Genomic DNA, 7,632 nt, shown 5'->3' with positions numbered 1-7,632 from the left:
CAATGGAAGATCCTCATCAGTTTTTAGCTGAATTCTTGCAAATCTGTGACACAGTCAAGACTAATGGGGTTAACCCTGAGGTCTACAGACTGATGCTATTCCCTTTTGCTGTAAGAGACAGAGCTAGAATATGGTTGGATTCTCAACCTAAAGAAAGCCTGGACTCTTGGGAAAAGCTAGTCAATGCCTTCTTGGCAAAGTTCTTTCCACCACAAAGATGGAGTAAGCTTAGAGTGGAAGTCCAAACCTTCAGACAGAAGGATGGAGAATCCATCTATGAAGCTTGGGAAAGATACAAACAATTGATCAGAAAATGTCCTTCTGACATGCTTTCTGAATGGAGCATCATAGGTATTTTCTATGATGGTCTCTCTGAACTATCCAAGATGTCTTTGGATAGCTCTGCTGGAGGATCTCTTCATTTGAAGAAGACGCCTACAGAAGCTCAAGAGCTGATTGAAATGGTTGCAAATAACCAATTCATGTACACTTCTGAAAGGAATCCTGTGAACAATGGGACTAATCAGAAGAAAGGAGTTCTTGAGATTGATGCTCTGAATGCCATACTGGCTCAGAACAAGATATTGACTCAACAAGTCAATTTGATTTCTCAAAGTCTGTCTGGAATGCAAAATGCACCAAGCAGTACTAAGGAGGCTTCATCTGAGGAAGAAGCTTATGATCCTGAGAACCCTTCAATGGAAGAGGTGAATTACCTAGGAGAACCCTATGGAAACACCTATAATTCTTCATGGAGAAATCACCCAAATTTCTCATGGAAGAATCAAGAGAGACCTCAACAAGGTTTCAATAACAATAATGGTGGAAGAAACAGGTTTAGCAATAACAAGCCTTTTCCATCATCTTCTCAGCAACAGACAGAGAGTTCTAAGCAGAGTACTTCTGACTTAGCAACAATGGTCTCTGATCTAATAAAGACCACTCAAAATTTCATGACTGAAACAAGGTCCTCCATCAGGAATTTGGAAGGACAAGTGGGTCAGCTGAGTAAGAAAGTTACTGAACTTCCTCCTAGTACTCTCCCAAGTAATACAGAAGAAAATCTAAAAGGAGAGTGCAAAGCCATAGACATGGCCGAATATGGAGAGGAAAGAGAGGAGGAGGACGCCACTGAGGAAGACCTCAGTGGGCGTGTACCAATCTCCTCTGAGTTCCTCAATGAGGAACAATGGGAATCTGAGGCTCAAAATGAGACCATAGAGATTCCATTGGACTTACTTCTGCCTTTCATGAGCTCTGATGAGTATTCTTCCTCTGAAGAGGATGAGTATGTCACTGAAGAGCAAGTTGCTAAATACCTTGGAGCAATCATGAAGCTAAATGACAAGTTATTTGGAAATGAGACTTGGGAGGATGAACCACCCTTGCTCACCAAAGAACTGGATGACTTGTCTAGGCAGAAACTGCCTCAAAAGAGGCAGGATCCTGGGAAGTTTTCTATACCTTGTACCATAGGCACCATGACCTTCAAGAAGGCCTTGTGTGACTTAGGGTCAAGTGTAAACCTCATGCCCCTCTCTGTAATGGAGAAATTAGGGATCTTTGAGGTGCAAGCTGCAAGAATCTCATTAGAGATGGCAGACAATTCAAGAAAACAAGCTCATGGACTTGTAGAGAATGTTTTGGTGAAGATTGAAGACCATTACATCCCTACTGATTTCATAGTCCTAGAGACTGGGAAGTGCATGGATGAATCCATCATCCTTGGCAGACCCTTCCTAGCCACAGCAAAGGCTGTGATTGATGTTGATAGAGGAGAGTTGATCATTCAAGTGAATGAAGAATCCTTGGTGTTTAAGGCCCAAGGACATCCCTCTATCATCATGGAGAGGAAGCATGAAGAGCTTCTCTCAAAACAGAGCCAAGCAGAGCCCCCACAGTCAAACTCTAAGTTTGGTGTTGGGAGGCCACAACCAAACTTTAAGTTTGGTGTTGAACCCCCACATTCAAACTCTAAGTTTGGTGTTGGGAGGTTCCAACACGGTTCTGAGTATTTCTGAGGCTCCATGAGAGTCCTCTGTCAAGCTAATGACATTAAAGAAGCGCTTGTTGGGAGGCAACCCAATGTTTTATAGTTAACTATTTCCTTTTGTTATTTTATCCTTTTTGTAGGTTGATGATCATAAGAAGTCACAAGAACCATGAAAAAAGCAAAAACAGAATGAAAAACAGGAAGAAAAACAGCACACCCTGGAGGAAGAAGCTGCTGGCGTTTAAACGCCAGTAAGCCTAGCAGTTGGGCGTTTAACGCCCAGTCTGGCACCATTCTGGGCGTTTAACGCCAGAAAGGGGCACCAGACTGGCGTTAAACGCCAGAAAAGGGCAAGAACCTGGCGTTAAACGCCAGAAATGGGCACCAGCCCGGCGTTTAACGCCAGAATTGGCTCAAAACGTGGATTTTGATGCTATTTGGTGCAGGGATGACTTTTCCTTGACACCTAAGGATCTGTGGACCCCACAGGATCCCCATAAACCCCACCACTCTTTCTCTTCTTCTTCACCCATTCACCAATCACCTCAACATCTCTCTCTCTTCACCACTCACATCCATCCTTCATAAACCACCACTTCTCCCCCTCTTTGGCCGAACACAAAGCCATCTCCCTCTCCTCCATTTCTTCTTCTTCTACTCCCTTCTTTCTTCTTTTGCTCGAGGACGAGCAAACCTTTTAAGTTTGGTGTGGTAAAAGCATTGCTCTTTGTTTTTCCATAACCATTTATGGCATCCAAAGCCGGTTCAACTGAGAAGGCATAACCTCAAGCCCATCACTAAGAAGAAGATGGAGCAAACAAGAGACCCCTCTCATCAAGAAATCCCTGAGATACCTCAAGGGATGCACTTTCCTCCACAAGACTATTGGGAGCAACTGAACACCTCCCTAGGAGAATTAAGTTCCAACATGGGACAACTAAGGGTGGAGCACCAAGAACACTCCATCATCCTCCATGAAATTAAAGAAGATCAAAGAATCATGAGAGAGGAGCAACAAAGACAAGGAAGAGACATTGAGGAGCTCAAGCACTCCATAGGATCTTCAAGAAGAAGAAAGAGCCGCCATCACTAAGGTGGACCCGTTCTTTAATCTCCTTGTTCTTTATTCTTCTGTTTTTCGAATTTTAAGTGCTTTATGTTTATCCATGTTTGTGTCTTATGATCATTAGTGTCTTAGTGTCTATGCCTTAAAGCTATGAATATGAATCCATCACCTTTCTTAAATGAAAACTGTTTTTATCACAAAAGAACAAGAAGTACAGGATTTCAAATTCATCTTTAAAACTAGCTTAATTAGTTTGATGTGGTGACAATACTTTTTGTTTTCTGAATGTATGCTTGAACAGTGCATATGTCTTTTGAATTTGTGGTTCATGAATGTTAAAATTGTTGGCTCTTGAAAGAATGATGAAAAAGGAGACATGTTACTGAGGATCTGAAAAATCATAAAAATGATTCTTGAAGCAAGAAAAAGCAGTGAATACAAAAAAAAAAAAAAAAAGAAAAGAAGGAGAAAAACGAAAAAAAAAGGGGAGAAAGAGAAAAAGAAAGAAAAAGAAAGAAATAAAGTTGTGATCCAAGGCAATAAGAGTGTGCTTAAGAACCCTGGATACCTCTAATTGGGGACTTTAGCAAAGCTGAGTCACAATCTGAAAAGGTTCACCCAAATTATGTGTCTGTGGCATGTATGTATCCGGTGGTAATACTGGAAGACAGAGTGCTTTGGGCCACGGCCAAGACTCATAAAGTAGCTGTGTTCAAGAATCATCATACTTAACTAAGAGAATCAATAACACTATCTGGATTCTGAGTTCCTAAAGAAGCCAATCATTCTGAATTTCAAAGTATAAAGTGAGATGCCAAAACTGTTCGGAGGCAAAAAAGCTACTAGTCCCGCTCATCTAATTTGGAGCTAAGTTTCATTGATAATTTGGAGTCTATAGTATATTCTCTTCTTTTTATCTTATTTGATTTTCAGTTGCTTGGGGACAAGCAACAATTTAAGTTTGGTGTTGTGATGAGCAGATAATTTGTACGCTTTTTGGCATTGTTTTTAGTATATTTTTGATATCTTTTAGTTAGTTTTTAGTATATTTTTATTAGTTTTTAGTTAAAATTCACTTTTCTGGACTTTACTATGAGTTTGTATATTTTTCTGTGATTTCAGGTATTTTCTGGCTGAAATTGAGGGATCTGAGCAAAAATCTGATCCAGAGACTCAAAAGGACTGCAGATGCTGTTGGATTCTGACCTCCCTGCACTCGAAGTGGATTTTCTGGAGCTACAGAAGCCCAATTGGCGCGCTCTCAACGGCGTTGGAAAGTAGACATTCTGGGCTTTCCAGCAATATATAATAGTCCATACTTTGCCCAAGATTTGATGGCCCAAACCGGCGCTCAAAGTCACCTACAGAAATTCCAGCGTTAAACGCCGGAACTGGCATAAAATTTGGAGTTAAACGCCCAAACTGGCATGAGAGCTGGCGTTTAACTCCAGAAAAGGTCTCTACACGAAATTCCTTCATTGCTCAGCCCAAGCACACACCAAGTGGGCCCGGAAGTGGATTTTTATGTCATTTACTCATTTCTGTACACCTTAGGCTACTAGTTTTCTATAAGTAGGACCTTTTACTATTGTATTTTCATCTTTGGATTGTTTTTGATCCTTTGATCATCTTTGGACATTTAGTTCTTAGATCATTGGGAGGCTGGCCATTCGGCCATGCCTAGACCTTATGCTTATGTATTTTCAACGGTGGAGTTTCTACACACCATAGATTAAGGTGTGGAGCTCTGCTGTACCTCGAGTATTAATGCAATTACTATTGTTCTTTCATTCAAATTCCGCTTGTTCTTTATCCAAGATATCACTTGTTCTTCAACATGATGAAGGTGATGATTGACGCCCATCACCATTCTCACTCATGAACAAGGTGACTGACAACCACTCTTGTTCTACAAGCATCTGAGGCTTGATGAATATCTCTTGGATTCCTGATTTCACGATGCATGGTTGATCGCCTGACAACCGAGTGCTCGCCTGACAAACGAGCCAACCATTCCGTGAGATCAGAGTCTTCGTGGTATAGGCAAGAACTGATGGCAGCATTCAAGAGAATCCGGAAGGTCTAACTTTGTCTGTGGTATTCTGAGTAGGATTCAATGATTGAATGACTGTGACGTGCTTCAAACCTGTAACGTACTGGGCGTTAGTGACAGACGCAAAAGAGTTATTCTATTCCGGTAGGGGAGGGAACCACACCGGTGATTGGCAGCACTGTGACAGAGTGTGTGCATTAGCTTTCACTGCGAGGATGGGAGGTAGCTGCTGACAACAGTGAGACCCTATACGAGCTTGCCATGGAAAGGAGTAAGAAGGATTGGATGAAGACAGTAGGAAAGCAGAGAGACGGAAGGGAAGGCATCTTCATATGCTTGTCTGAAGCTCTTACACCAATGATATACATAAGTATCTCTATCTTTATCTTTATGTTATTTTCGTTCATCATCTATACCCATTTGAGTCTGCCTGACTGAGATTTACAAGGTGACCATAGCTTGCTTCATACCACCAATCTCCGTGGGATCGACCCTTACTCGCGTAAGGTTTATTACTTGGACGACCCAGTGCACTTGCTGGTTAGTTGTGCGAAGTTGTAGTGATCACAATTTCGTGCACCACGCACGTACTCTGTTGTGCGCACGCACTCTGTTGTGCGCCCACACACTTGTATGCACCCTCTCTGGGCACCGCGTTCGCACGCTTTGTGTTTTCGCACCCTCCCAACCTTTTGCTTTTGTGCGTCCGCACAGGTTGCGTTCTGGGCATTAACAGGGCAGCCTGCCTTGTTGAGAGGCATCCCTCTCTTTTCTTTTCTTCTCAATAGTTGCCCTCTCCCTCTCTTCTCTGCCCAATCCATCTCTTCTCTGCCGCCGGCCACCACCGCCGTCAGCTCACCACCAGCAAACCACCATCTCTCTCTTTCTCTTACTTCTCTTCTCTTTTTTCTTTCTTTCTTTCTCTCATCTTTTCTCTATTCACCACCGGTGAGTTCTCTCCTCCGGTGTTCTTTCCGACGAACCCAACCGCCGTGATTTCGCAGTGGCTATAAGAAGTGCCATTGCTCCTCCCTAGTTTTTGTTCTCTTCAACTTCTATACCTAAGGTTTTTATTTCCCCTTTCTAGCTATGTTAATATTTTTTTTTTGCATTTACTTTCATTTCTTCTATGTTGTCTAGATTAAATTTGTTACTTTCTTTGTTGCTTCTTTGTATTGCAAAGTGTTGCTGCTTGATTATTGGGTTGGTTAGAATCAATTTTGAGCTTAATTGTGAGGAACTTGCACATTGCATACTACATGTTTGATAAAATACCTCACTGAACATGTTGTTTGATTCATATTACTTGGCCATCATATGCTTTCAATTTAACTTTTGTTAGGCATATCGTATGGATTGTGTAACTTCATTTGTAAATTTTGATGTTGATCATATTGTTTTATCAATGCATTTCCTTGCTTGTTTACTTTGAGTCCAACCACCCATATTTTTAAATAATTGTGTACTTTATTCATGGGTAACTTTAGTTACAAATGCATTGTGTTGATAGAATCTGAGTTTCATTGTTCACCTTGAAATTTAAATTGAGTAATCACTTTATAGTTGTTCAACCTTTGGTGATGTCTTGATCAAAACATCTTTTGGCTTTCAATTAAAGAGCTTTGTATTTGTGATTTCCACTTGTTGAGGATGAACAATTGACTATTCCTTTTTGGTGCTTGCTTGAAGTTGCTTGCATTTGTATGTTTTGTATTTGCAACTTGAACTTAGTTGTGAAGTTTTGAACTTTGAGTTACCTTAAGAATGTGGTTGCCGTTGTTTGCGGCCGGTGTGTGTGTTCCAACCGCGCGCACAATTGGAATATACGCACCGCCATTCTTGTGAATCACACTATCTTCAAGCTTCAAACTAAGAAATTAATTTTCTTGACTTTGTTAAGTGCTTCCTCATTGTTCTAAGATTGTTGTTGTCCTATGACCTTGTTGTTTTCTGTTTTCTTCTTAGGATGTGCAAGAAGGGTAAGAAATCGGTCAGTCTACCGGTTGTACAACCTACAACCCACGCATCAAGACCATATTTCATAGATCACCCGAGCAATAACCCGGACATCTTGATCAACCAGAGAGCCGAGTTTCAATATGACAAATTTGAGGAAAGGTCAATTCATTGGGAACGAACGCTTAAGGTTCCAATCAAGTACAAAATGGTCATCCATGAGCGGATCGCCTCACTTCATTGGGAGTTTTTAAATGAAGACTGATGAGCGGATATTTTATACACTTTTTGGTGATATTTTCATGTAGTTTTTAGTATGCTTTAGTCACTTTTTAGTATATTTTTTTAGTTTTTATGCAAAAATCACATTTCTGGACTTTACTATGAGTTTGTGTATTTTTTTGTGATTCCAGATATTTTCTGGCTGAAATTGAGGGACCTGAGCAAAAATCTGATTCAGAGGCTGAGAAAGGACTGCAGATGTTGTTGGATTCTGACCTCCCTGCACTCGGAATGGATTTTCTGGAGCTATAGAAGTCCAATTGACGCGCTTCTAATTGCGTT

The 7,632-nt window shown here is 41.0% G+C and overlaps 1 non-coding gene across 1 annotated transcript; it reads right to left on the bottom strand.

Annotated features, from left to right (window-relative positions):
* Positions 1-224: 224 nt before the first annotated feature.
* LOC130964736 (small nucleolar RNA R71) lies at positions 225-332 on the bottom strand. The gene has a single exon (XR_009080812.1). It is a non-coding gene; the product is annotated as a small nucleolar RNA R71 (small nucleolar RNA).
* Positions 333-7,632: the final 7,300 nt, after the last annotated feature.

Source organism: Arachis stenosperma, chromosome 2 (genome assembly GCF_014773155.1).
Source record: "Arachis stenosperma cultivar V10309 chromosome 2, arast.V10309.gnm1.PFL2, whole genome shotgun sequence".
NCBI lineage: Eukaryota > Viridiplantae > Streptophyta > Magnoliopsida > Fabales > Fabaceae > Arachis > Arachis stenosperma.
This window is presented reverse-complemented; position numbering and strand designations above follow the sequence as displayed.